Raw genomic sequence first — 14,288 nt, 5'->3', positions numbered from 1 at the left:
GACCTGAACACACACACAGACCCACACACCAGAGCAGAGGAATGACTTGATAGAGCAATCTAAATGTGAGTCAGATGCTGAGAGGGGTTGTTAGTCAACAGACTGGGGGGGGGGGTTATGAAGCAAAAAAAGGAGTACGAGACACCTCCATGCAGGCCTTGCAAGACTACATTGGTATGCAGCGACTGGCGGTGAACCAAATTAAAAAGGAATGTATTACACAGGATTTTACACTTGGCCGACCAGGCTGAAGAAAACTCATCAATCCACAGAGTAAGAGATAACTCCAAAGGGAAGGCGGCGAGGTGTGTATGGGATGGGGTGGAGGGGTCTTTCTACTTGTTTTCTGACCTTCTGAAAAACATGCAAACAAATCCAACTATCTGTAGACGTTTTCCATTATTTTCTTTATTTCTGGAGTAGTTTGACCCTGAAATGCTTGATATGTATTTTCCCAGTCCCACCACACTCATATACACTTCAAATATTAGTATTGTATCCTTTGCAGGGTCTACAGGAGGTTTCTTTTCTTGGCTTGACTCAGGACTTGCTGGTCTAGACTTCAGGCTTGACTTAGGACTGACTCTGCACTTGTCTGTCTTGACTTGTATAACCAGGTTGAAAATGTGATTATGGTAACTTTACTTATTCAATCCTATCTGTTGATCTGTACTGTCACTTCAAGAGGCTGCAGTTTTGGGGTATCAATGCTTCACGGCTCTCAGTCTGTGCTTTCCTAGCTGAGAGAAGGGGATTGATGACCAGTTTGTGTGGAAGAGACTGCACAGAGGTGCAGTTGCCATGCTATTAGCATTAAAAGAGCAACCAGTAACCGTTTGTGGTTTGGGTCCTTCTTTCAATCAGCGCAGCCACAAAGCAGACCACACAGAAGTTAATGGATGTGCATCCAGAAATAAGACTGCTGCAGGACAGGCATGTACGTTACACTTGATATTTGACTGAGGACTTGTTGGTCTTGGCTTGGGACTTGACTCAGGAATTGTGGGTCTTGGTGTAAGTATTGACTTGATACTTGTCTGCCTTGACTTGATATTGACATGTTCGTCTGGATTTGGGACCAAACTCAGGAATTGTTAGCTTTGATTTCAGGCTGGACTCTGGAATTGTTGGCCTGGACTAGAAACTGGGCTCAAGACTTGGTCACTTTTATTTACGACTGGACTCTGTAATTGTTGGTTTTGATTTAAGATTTGTCAAAGACTTCACTTGTCAGTCCCAACCCAAGACTTGTTCTTCTTGAGTTTTGACTCATTCTTATGAGAATATACACTATTAAAGCACAGTATTAACTGAAAAGGTACAAAGTGTAAAGTCACAGCTTCTTAAGAAAAAAAAAAACAAACAAACATTTTTTTACACTATTCATGGCTCGTATTTTCTAGCAGTTGCCATTTAGTTTATAATAACTCTGCCAGAATCTGAATTGTATTTATTTGCCAATGCAAACCAAAAATTTCCTCATGCTGCTTTGTATGAAAAGCATTAAACTGGCAAATCACCAGGTGGATTTTATTGTGAAGCAGCCAAGGGAAATACTGGGGCTAGTGGTGCTATTCATTAAAAATGGGTCTACACAAATCTGGTGTTGCCATATTAATATTACCAAACACTTACACACAGCATACGTTTTTCAAAGTATTACTTTTAAGTGGGTGGTTAGAAGGGTGAATAGTGGTCCACCAGGCCATTTTTGCCCCAGGGCTCCCTAATAAGTTAGTCTAACATTGGGCAAGTATTAGATCGATTGATAGACCAAGACGTCATTGAAAGTTAGTCAGCAACTCCTCATAGCTTTTGAGGTTAAATACATTGTGTTGTAGCTGCTATAAATCAATTTCCTCAATGTGCCCTGAATTTCACTTCCCATTAATTAAAAAGGATTTGTGAGAATTAATTGGTGGGCCTTGTAAGCCACCTTATCAAATGTAAATTGCTTATTGAGGCAAAGTAATTAAAAGGAAACCCACACCCCAGGAGCTCCATCTGTTGTGTTAAGGACCTCTACACACTCATACAACAGGTTAGGGGCAATGCGCAATGCAAGATTTTGATATGATGCCGACTCAATTAAGTCAGCCCACACAAATGGTAGGAGATCAGGGGCGAAAACTCCCCCCGCAGTTTTGCTTCAGGGTTGTCTCCCAGCTCCTTGATCTACACAACGACGCTACAATAGCAGCTTAATTAGTTGAAGAAATCTTGTAGTGTCAATCAACCCTGAGGGAAAATGAACAAACAGCTGCACACACACACACACACACACACACACACACACACACACAGAGTAATCACTGCAGTCAGTGTTCTTAAAGCATTCATTGGTGGATAAAAGTTCATCTGTAATAGTACAAATATTCATCACCTCCACATACAAATGTTAACACCTAAGATTTCTTGACATACATAAATTAAACAAACCATCCTCTAATATCTTTCACTACTGTGTTTGATGCCATTATTTTCATTTTTACTTTAGGGCCATCTTAAAATGTAAGAGCAGTCAGTTAAGTTGAGAAACAGGTCTAAAGATTCCAGGCTGACCAGTGAACATAACACTAAAAAAAGCAGATGCTGGACTCTGCCTGTGAGGAATCTTTAGGAAATGCAAAATGAGTTCCAGTTTTCTTGTTTACTTAGACTTCTTTAAAGGTCTGTCTGTCCATTTCCCATCAACATTTCATTGTAATAAGTCAACCTACATTTTAATACATTGATGTGATGTAAAGGAAACGTAAACGCGCAGGCAAGGTTCTATTGTTATTACAAAAGAAATATTTTACACCCTGTGTTCAAAGAAAGTTCATGTTCATTTAACAACATCCTCGTCCTCCTGATCATTTCACCGCCGCTGCAGCTGCTGCTTCTGTTTGCTCCTGCCTGCTTCACACTGCTTTTCCCAGCTGCGCTCACTGATTTCTCCCTCGATCCCCCCACCCCTATGCTAGGTAATGGCACTGCTTACCTGATGTATTACAGCATGTGTATTCCACGACTCAATGACCTGAGTATATCGGGTTCTGCTCTCAGGTGAGGTCTGCTGTGATCCCCGCAGAACCGTCTGTTCACCGGGAGGATTCCTCAGGAGTTGAGCCCATAACAGACAGGAGCATGGCCTGCTGTATCCGAAACTGGTTTGCCACAAGACGTTTTGCATCAGATGGGGACACTACTGGTAAATCTCTGCATGCACAGAAAAAATAAAAATAAAAATAAATAAAAAATAAAATTTAAGAGAACTTTTAATGGCAGTGACTCAAATTCTTCAAACTGCATTTAAAACTGACTGGGGTCAGAAACATTGGAATCAGTTTATAATACACCCAGCAGGTTTTCCTGTCATTTAAAAAATATTACTGAATGAAGTTTGTTTAAAAATGGCACTGCAGATGATTCATCAAAAAAAATGACCTTTCTTCTTATTTTCGTGAGGTATTCTTTAACCTTCATTAGATTATGAGGTGTTTTTTCTTGGTAGAACACCACTTGCAGGTGGAAAAAAAATCAGTGCTAACCAAAAAGACATTTTATCCTCTTTTCAAATCCTCTGACCACTTTCACTGTGTGTCTGAGTGGTTATATGGGACTGTATAATCGTCTTTACAGTGCATCACATACAGCTATTTCAGGGTGATTTTTCAGTGACTCGAGGAAGTGGACCGTTACTCTTTCACTCTGTAATGAATGACCTATGGAATGCCACTTAGCAATCAGCCTGACTGCTCAGATTTGTGATGGAGAGACATTTGACTAACATTTTCACTACTTGAAAACCCTGTATATAAGAGATTTCTACACTACAAATTACATTTTAGAATATGATGCTGCTTTTAATGACATATGGAGCCATATGCTGCAACAATGCATATATAACAACAGCAGGTTTTCAGGCTGTATTTCAATGTGATAATAAATGTTATGTACAGTATACATGGTAGGCCCTATTAGAGATCATGAACATCAAAAACTCTGATGAAAGAGGTGTCCATAAAACCACATACAATATTGTATTCTGAGCAGTAGTTGTATAAAATGAACTTGTGCCAGCTCACAGTCCCTCCTCCATGCGAGCTGATGCGGCTTGAATGTTATGTGCATAATTAACTCCAAAGAAACCATTGCTCGTCTCTTTTATGATTACGCATAATTAATAATGTACTTCAGTGTGAGTTTGACTTTAAAACGAAGGGAATGGAAGGTCAAAGAAATTTCGTGGAAATACGAGCACGTCCACTGTGGAATTATTCAAATATTCAAATGAACACTATTTGCCAGTGCAGTATTCCTCGCTGTTACAGTCTTCATTCATCATGTTCTCATCCCCGGACGGCAACGGTGGAATGCCCCCCAGGGTGACAGAGAGGATGTCATTTTCTATCATAAAAGCTGCCACCAGCTCAGTGTACATAATCTGTGATGCCTGCAGTGCTTCCTCTTTCACCCCTGCAGCATTGTTAGGTCTTGCCAAAGAAAGGCATATGACAGACTTTCTCATGGGATGAGAATCACCATATATGATGTAAAGGAGTCCACTCCACCTTGACGAATTAAATTAAAAGGCAATAATATATATATATATATATCTCAACGAGATTAATGATTGCTCAAATTGAAAGTAATTAGGAGAAGGGCACGGTGGTGAAAGGAATTAACTCACATGGCTAACATTTCCTGCTGAATGCCGCCGGCTACATTGGAGCTACGGAGATGTTCCTGCTCCAAACCACTGAGCCGAGGATTCCCAGTAGACCCCCAGTACAAGCACAGCTCATCGTGGGGCCATTCACTCTCCCAGGGCTGAGGGGTCATTAGTTAAAGTAGCCTCCGGCAAGTCTGCTTCCAGGAATTGCAAGGGTCACCACGGGCTTTGCTGTCACGGTCCACTCCCATTGTCTGCTTGTAACAATCTGCTTTGTTCTTCTTATTCTGAATATGCAAGCTGTGTGTATATGCTCACTCAAATACTATGCACATATATATAGAGAGTTGGTGGAGACCAAAACAGAGCTATTCTCTACTGGATGTGTTATGTCGACCTGTGATTCATGACACTGAATTGTACACTATGAACTGAAACTTGTATACATAACAGCGAGCATCTTGTATATTCATACGAAAAACAACCCTGGTTGTTTTGTTTCTTGGGTTTGTCTGCGTGGGCAGGAAAAGACTCAGACAATACCGAACAATCACCATCAACAAGACCACCAATGTGCCGTGCCTTTCTGCTCTATCTCGCTTCTGCAACAAGGACCTGCAGCCCACACAACATATTGTTCATGTATAAGTCAGCGGAGGCAGTGACAATTATGGTGACGGCTGCCGATGTCCTTGGCCGGGGGTTCTGTTTGATCTGCCGTCCTGTCAGGAGGAAACTTCTTTCTGTTCAATCGCTTTATGAAAAATGAGTCAATTACCACATTTCTTTGAGAGGATTCCCATTTTAAGTGAGTGGATGGTCATTTATCATCAGAGGTTTGGAGGCACAGGCTAGCTGACCCTGCAAGAAATCCAAAACCGAACCGATTTAAAGTTTGGGCCCTTCCCTTAAAATTGTGTGCATCTCTGTCCATAATAGTGTGTGTGAGCCATAGCTTCCAGGTAACGTATGGTCCAAAGGCAATTTGCCATGAACTGAGCCCTTTCTCTATCAGCATATGAATATGTCCTGATGACTTACCTGTTTCATCAGTCAGACTGCAGCTGCAGCGACAGCCTCGGTGCTCCAGCCTGATTCTCCATGCAGCACATCCTCCACTCCGTTGCTGTTCACTGACCTTTTCTCAATTATGAATTATATTCCTTTGAGATCAAATATTATAAGAGAGCCCTGGCCCTGTGCGCAGCACATCACTGTATGGAATAACACCAGTGGCATCCATTATGTCTCTTTGTAGTCACTTTAAAAGCAGTGCATTTATTGTGCATATTAGCACAAATTTCCTTTTCTCTGAATTATATATATATATATATAAAGAATGAGCTCAAATGTGAGAACAAAAGGTAAGACAAGGCAGCTTTCACAGAGGCAAAAAAAAAAAAAAAAAAAGCAGGAGATACTGTTTGTTCCATGTGTGCAGAGTCTCTCTTGTTTCTGTCTCAAGGTTTCACTGCTTGATTTCTTCCTAAAGATCTAAGAGCCCTGCTGGGTTTAAATTCAGCGGGTCAGAAATGTAGGTTGTTGTTTATTGAGTGATTTATTAACTTGCAGCAGCACTTTAAAATCTATTCTATGAGTAATTGGAAGCCAGTGTAAAGATTTAAGAACTGGAGGATTGTGCCCTCTTGGTTCTCATTAGAAGTCCAGCAGCAGAATTCTGAATGAGCCGAAGTTGTCTCTTGGTCTTTTTGGGAAGACCAGACAAGAGACCAACAGAATAGTCAAAAGGCAGCAGTGACATTCCCTAAATCTTTTCTGGACATGAGACCCATATTTCTTGCTATAATAACCTGATTCACGTCAGTTATTGTCTGTTTTCTCTCATCTTAAACGTGTGAATTATTGCCAATTATTGATAGGATGCATAAGTCCTATTCAGGAGAGAGTGAACTTAATGGATGCGTGTTTTCATCCTAACAGTTAGGGTCACAACGTCATTTTGCAATGGTAGTTGTTACATAATGAACACAACAACTCCCATTGTTCCACACTGCATCTACACTATCATCAAACTATGTCTTTTGGTAATTTGAGCAGGCGAAAGTAGTGTTTAAGAAAAGGAATCCACAGGCAGTTTTTGATGTGCGGTTAATGACGATACTTGAGCTCTCGTCTGGCAATGCGCAAATATTTTTTTGGGCACTTAGTCATCATAAAAATTGAAGACCTTGTCCTTGGTTTTCTCCCTCAGCAGGACTGGCAGATGCTATCAATGGGCCCTGAAGCCTTCTATCATGGCTGCTGTCCATGGTGCTGATTCTGGAGCTGTCCTGGGTATTCCCCGACATTCGCACCAGCAAGCTGGAACACTGCTGATGGGGAATAATGGCCAATAGTTTGCCTGGACTGATGAGCCTCATCATTGGCCTCAACTGTTGTCCTCACTATAATGCTGTCCTTGTCGTTCCTGATCCTGGTTGCTGGGTCTTGGAGACATCAACACTCAGATTGCCAAAGGATGAATTCTAACATTTTAACTTTGATGATCTAACTTTTCATCTATAATGTTTAATGTCTCCGATACTTTGCTTTGTGACCTGCAAAACTAATGACATTCACACCAGCCTTAGATGCACTTTGTGTTTTGTGCTAATTAGCAAATGCTAACAGGCTACACTAAGATAGAGAACACGATAAACATTTCTTGCAACACGTCACCTGTGTGAATTGCTGCTGCTGTGCCGACCTGCTGCTCTCATAATGCAGCCTGTATAGACACTGGGTAATAATTAAACATCAACATCACAGTCTTGGATTGTTGAAGCTCTTTGGAGGTGATACAGTTCCTGGGATCAATCCCTTTGTCCATGAGAAGGTAACCCTAGACAAAAAGAATATATAAATTGCTATCAAAAAAAACCTAAAAGATCCAGTGGCATCAAAGCAGGTTGTTTACACCCAGAATACAGACAGCATCCAGACAGGTATTGCACAGGTGTTGCTAAAAAAGGTGATGGAATTACTCCAGACCCTCCATACCCTGTGGTCAGCGGCACTGGTTTTGACTTGTTTGCCTGTCCCAAGAGCACACACCGGTACTTCATCCTCTCAGGGATTGCTGGGTTGACATCACCTCACCCCGAGAATGCTGGGATGTGCCGTCTCTGCCTCCCAAAGCTGAGCTCCCTGTCTCCCCTCCTGCTGTTCTAATTTCACAGTAGATGATCATTACTGTTGAATAAATTAGCATTGCTTATCATGCTGCGAACTGATCCATTTAGCACTAATGTCATTCATTACTATACTGTACATGATTCATTTACAAGGTTCCAGACTGCGACCATTTTGTCGCATTTTGCAACCGTTTTTCGAGACAGCGTGCGGCTAAACTATATACAGTTTAGTCACCTTTAACTCGGAGTTAGTCTTATAATTTAGTTGTTTAAGTAGGAGCACCGGTGTGACCTGCAAATATGCCCCTCCTTTTTAGTTTTTTAAAATCACCATCGTCATGTGAAACACCATGAGCAGTGTTTCCGCTAGTAATGTTTTGCCACGGTGGGCCGCCACAGCAATAAAACAAAACAAAAAAAAAAAACACAGAAGAAAAAAAAAAAAAAAAATTCCACAATCAATCCACTTCCTCAATATATATGTAGTTGTTTTGCTGCGCAGTGCATTTGTTAACCAATCCATCCCAAGGACAGGAAGAGGGATTGAGACCCATGGTTGATAAGGATGCAGTTTTAATAAAGATACAGCCATTTCATACATGAGACATATGCAATCAACACAGATTGGACCCTTTCATATGAGTCAGCTGTCACTGCTAATCCAGTCTGCAGTGTAGTTCATACGCTGACTGATAACTCACGTCTGCACTCCTGTCTGTCCATATTCTCTGCCAATTGCCAGTGGGGAGCACCAGTGCTACTAGTGGAAACAGCTCGTCTGGAGCCCTGATTTTTTTCAGGAGGCTCACTGGCCTGCGATCCCATTCACATGAGGCACTGGTTGAAATCTCAGCGGAAAACATGACGCAGGCTTTACTGACATGTTCTCTCTGATTATACCAGGAGACCACAGCATTGACCAAACACTTCAAATGACAAATAATAATGAAAATAATAATAATAATAATAAAACTTTCCAGAGCAGTTATCGAAACAAAAGTACAAAGGGCTTCACAGACAGAAAAATGAATAATTAAAATCATGAAAGGCAAAATTACATGTAATAGGCAAGAAATTAAAAAAAAAAAAAAATAGCAGGCTGCTCACATTAAATCAGGATATGCTTTCTGATAAAAGTAGGTTTTTAGAAGCTACTTAAAAGAAGACACTGACTCAGACTGCTTTATTTCACTGGGCAGGTCATTCCAGGGCCTCAGGGCCATGATGGCAATGGCTCCGGAGAGCCTGCGTTTACTATGTGATCGACAGCCTTAATAGAAATCTCGGGTTGTGCTGATGGGCAGAAATAATTTTAGAAAAGTAGCAAGTGCTTGCGTCTTTCACCATCCTATTTTAGAGGAATTCTAACTCTTTCATAGCCACACAGTGGACCCGGACACCTGAATTCTTCCATCTACGCTCTGGTTTATTGCATTTCCTTTCACAGCTTTGAATACTGTCATTTAACCATGGCTGTTTTCTAGTCTTTCAGTCAGATCTGCTGTTTAAAGGAGTTATGAGAGCTAAGATTGAGGAATGAAAAGAATTAAATCATTCGTATAGCAGGAAACACAACACATTGTCAAGGGAATTAAACAGTGTAGAGAGTTTAGAGGCATTATGCTCATTAAAGACTTGAGTGTATTCAGAGCGGAGTAAGAGACTGCTAGCAGAGTGTAATTCACAGTTTAAAACAATGCACTGGTGCTCAGATACAAACAACTCTGTGATTTCCACAGATGATATTTTGAGACCCAGACTGAAGGCTAGGAGGAGGCACCGAGTTTGACTAGACACATGTTGCTGAAAGTTAAAAGAATTAGTGATGTTCTAAAAATCAGTAGCAGGAAAGACTCATCAAAACTCAGCAGGAAAGAACAATTCTGTCATATTTTAAAACAAGACCGGGTAAAAATTCAGAGAGCCCCATTAAAAAGGAGCCAGCTGGTTTAGGTGGGCGATAAATTACAGCATATATCACCAGGAGTGGGCCACCAAGTTGAAACATGAGCACTTCAAAGGAAGAAAAATCATTATAAGCTTTTGAGTTATATTTGAAATGCTATAGACCAGGGCTTCTCAAACTTACCACTGAAATGTCTGAATATGATTTTTATTCAAGGTCAGAGGCCTGGAATGACTGGCTATGACAAAAAAAAAAAATGTAATCCATTAATTAACGTCACATCTAGTTTATATTTATTTCAGACTCAGACACACTCTTACAACTACTTTCACAGCAGCTGCAGAATGCTAGCAGCATCCAAGGCAGTCCTGTAGGCCACGTCCAGCTGACAGCCAATGAAAGATTGCTCAAAATCCAAATGTCCAATGATGTAAACCTTTTATCAATGAAAAACAAAGTACACAGATATACACGTGAGCTGACACAAAGTCGTCCTGCACAGAGCCCGAAGGATACTGAAAGACAACACCCATCTCACTGCAGCCTGCTCACTCTGCTGGAGCCGCTTCTTTCCTCAGGCTGTGAGACTCTCCACCAGAAGTAAATGACATTTAACTTTACAATGACATATATATATATATGCGTTTGTAAGAGTGCATTTAAGTAATTGTATTCTGTTTTTATACTATTCTAATCTAAATAACTCGACATAGCGTATGCATATACAGTGTTCTTTGTATGTGTCGTAACGTAACAATGAAAAAACCTTGACAGCTTGGAAATGGCTTATGCATGGCATTTGTTTGTTTAAACGTTTCAACCACACAGCATATGAGTATACTGAATACGACCATAGCCTATTATTCAGGGTGCCATAATGGACATTATTTGTGTCTTAAATGGATATCCCCATAGATATTTCACATACTTGTGCTCTAAATAAAAGCGCATTCTCCATGAAGGTCAATAATTGTACTGTATTTATTTCTGAATACATAGAATCAACAACATAACGTGCACCTGTTCTGAACTTGGATAATATGGGCATCACATGTAGCTATCGCTTCTGTGTTCAGCCCAGTGTGATTCTTCCATCATCTAATGAAGCATGTTCTCGACTAGCAGAGCTCAGAAGGTATCCAGAGCCTCAGGGCGTCTTCTTTGTTGCTCTCACACTATCTCTTTCCTCTTGAACCCTAATTGCCAGTTAAGACTAATTGTCCAAAGAGTTTGGCATGAAAAAAATCAATGTTTTCCCAGGACATGATGAAAAGCATCGATCCTATCCTGCCTGTAAGCCTGAATGTCTTGGTTTACTGTATCTGCTGGATGAAAGCATGCGCACACACCCACATACATGTACACTCTCACACACAGTATAAACCTTTTTCCTGATCCTGCAGATGAACAAGCGAGGGCTCCCGCAACCCGATACAACCGGCAGACCTTCACTGAAGATTGACATGATGGCTATCAAGGGAGGACTAGTTGAATGGAATGCAATGAATAATTTAACAGCCAGACCGGGTAGTAAAGAGAGAGGAGAACCACGGCGAATTAGTGGATGTGTTCTTTTTTCATCAACTTGTTTTTGGTTCATTATGCATAGCATCCTATCTGAATTTCCCATGCTCAGTGAAGAGTCCCTGTAGTTTGGCACTCAAGGCCCCAAAAGCAGGCTACGTTTAATGAATGGAGGGGCTGGTCATCCACCCCTAATGAGAGAGTAGAAGAATTTCCAAAAGCGCGCTGAGCACGGCTACTAAAATCCATTTTTAATACGCTTTGAGAATCTATGCAAGTATGTCGCACTGCTGCTAGTTAAGGAAGGCTCAAAGGAAGTATTGATACCTGAGGTCAGACGATGATGACAACGCAAACATTCACTCTACTTAAAATCCATAATAATATATAATATAAAGACCAGAGCACACTAGTTGACAGGCTTTAATATTGTGAGTACACCAACATTTCAACTCTGCTGCTTCTGTTAAGGGCTGAGTGCAAAGCTGGACTCCCACTGCAGAACACAGACTGATTGAAAAAAAGAATATTGTTCACTGGGGGAGACGATCCATGCAGACACAGGAAGAACCGGGCAGGCAAGGTGGTGGACTGGAGCTGGGCAAACCTGTCAGGAAGATGCACGAGAACACAGAATTAGTCAGGAGGAAGAAACAACTCAATCTAGAGTAAAGAACGAAACACTAAAAGATCGAAATGGCCAAGACATATTACCAGGCTGGTGAGGATAACAATCCAGTTAAGACTGGCGAGGTGAAGGGGGGGTGTGTATCCTGTGGCTGGTGATTGGTGGCTTGGCAGCAGCTGTGGTGGCTAACGAGGATCAGGTGGAGGTGAATCATGGTTGAGGAGGAACCACCCAGGCCAGACACACACACACACACACACACACACACACACACACACAAAACAAGGATAAACACAAGGAGGGGACTCACAGGACACAAAGGCACAGGGGAAAAACACAGAGAGACACAAGGAAGGGGAGGAGGAGACTTGGACACAGAGTTAAGGACAAAAACATGTGTACAGTCAACCTAGAACAGGTGTGCAGTTGTCATTAGATAACTGATGAACCGGATTTCAAATCCAAGAACGCCCAGGACAAATTTGTAGAAAATTGAATTCAACCCAAAAAACACACCCAACTGACACAAATAAGATCCCTTTAAAAATAAAACTTGAATCTTTAAAATAAACACACATTAGCAAAACTCTGTCAAAACACACACCCTATTTGACAAATTAAATCTGATTTCACCTCTTCATCAGAACCATCCAAAGGCTAAAAGTCACATTGGATTCTTGTTAACTGCATTTCCTGTTTTATTTTGTAGTACCCTTCCTTATGCATTCTATACATTTACTTCCTGTCTTTGTTTTATTTCCAGCCAGTTTCACTGACCACCTGTTCTCAATCACCCCACTTCTCCAGTATTTATAGCCTGAGTGATCCACCACTTGTTTGCCAGTCTTTATCCCACAACATGCAGTTTTCTGATTTCAGATCTAATGGATTATGGTGTATGCATGTGTGTGTTGGTAAATTCTGTTGTTACTGTATTGGCAGTGTCTTTGCACTGCCTATGCACTGAATCCATCCATTCTGCCGCAGAGAATGAACCTCTTTGTTTTTGCTGCATTGTATAAATTCCAGCTCTTTTGAGTTGGCAGACAATGTGCTATGAGTTTGTTTGTTTCTTTATTGCACAGTGTGTCTGTGTGAGACATGCAGACTGCTACCTGTTGCTTCCTCCTCCCTTCCTCCTGATCCCGCAGTGGTAATTGGTTTGACTGTGCACTGAAGTCTCGTCCTCCAGCTGTCACCCCCAAGACCAAACACACAGATAGACAAAACATGTTCGCAACACTGCTGCATTGCTGTGAATCTTAAGGCAATAGCCCATTTCATCTTTTAAACATCAAACACTCATTAGGGTCATTTAAAAGCAGCCATTTGTGGTGTCAGTTCAAAACAATGACAGCTTCTCTGTCATTCTTGTAACATCTTTTTCCTTTCTGCACCTTCACAGAGATTAAAACACACATTTTAATTTAAAGCATTAAAGCACACACATCACAAAAATGTCAGAGGATGGACCCCATCAAACTCATCTTTTATGTTCTGCAGGAATTGTCATTCAGATTCAGCCTCTGGACTGCATTGCTAAGGCCATGCTGTCCTGTCAGATTGGTTAACTAAAGTGTTTTTGCATCATCATCAAAACCTTTGAATGAAAATTTTTGTTTTTGTTTCTTTGGTTTGCCTTCCCATAGTTTTGTCCCCAATAGTCAGAATACAGTGTAAGTGCTGCTGGCATTGAGTGATAGAAGTTTGAACACATTGAAGTAGAAGGTTTTTATTTCCACCTTTATTTCATTGTGTTGTGCAAATATGTAGATGCCTGCAGATGACTATATCTGGACTTTATTAGCTGGAAAACACAATGAGACCACAGCATTAAGCCTTACCCGAATTTATTTATTTATTTTTTTTAATAATGGTATGCCTGACAATGTTACCAGACCCTTTTTATCAGTGTTATCAATCATTGAGACTTTAGCGGTGAGTTACCTAAATTTTATTATTATTATTTGTTGCTTGTATCTGTTGATGCGATCGTATTTTGGTGGTTTGTATCAATCCAATCACAGCATTAGTCATGAGTTTTTTGTGGAATATGTAATGACATCTCAAAAGTTGCTTTGGATGCCCTGTAATGTTGCCACTGACAAACAATTTTCAGGTCACTCAGCTGAAAAGTCTATTTCATTCATACACTTACACATTTCATACGCTTTCTTTTCAACAGATTTATAAAGATGGTCCTGTTTTATAAATGTCAGTCATTTTGGAACTGGGCACATATGCACAAGCTTCATCTGCACTCCCACAGTTAGTCATAAATGGATGTAGGAACACCCATAAACATCGTTACCGATACAAGGAGAAACACTTGCAAGGGGAAAGTAACAGCAGGTGTAATATAAAAAAGGAGCAACAACAACAACAACAACAACAATTATCTGCATCTGTGTGCTACAAGAAATATCATGCAAAAATGGC

The sequence above is a fragment of the Chaetodon auriga genome, chromosome 20, assembly GCF_051107435.1.
Source record: "Chaetodon auriga isolate fChaAug3 chromosome 20, fChaAug3.hap1, whole genome shotgun sequence".
Taxonomy (NCBI): domain Eukaryota; kingdom Metazoa; phylum Chordata; class Actinopteri; order Chaetodontiformes; family Chaetodontidae; genus Chaetodon; species Chaetodon auriga.
This window is presented reverse-complemented; position numbering follows the sequence as displayed.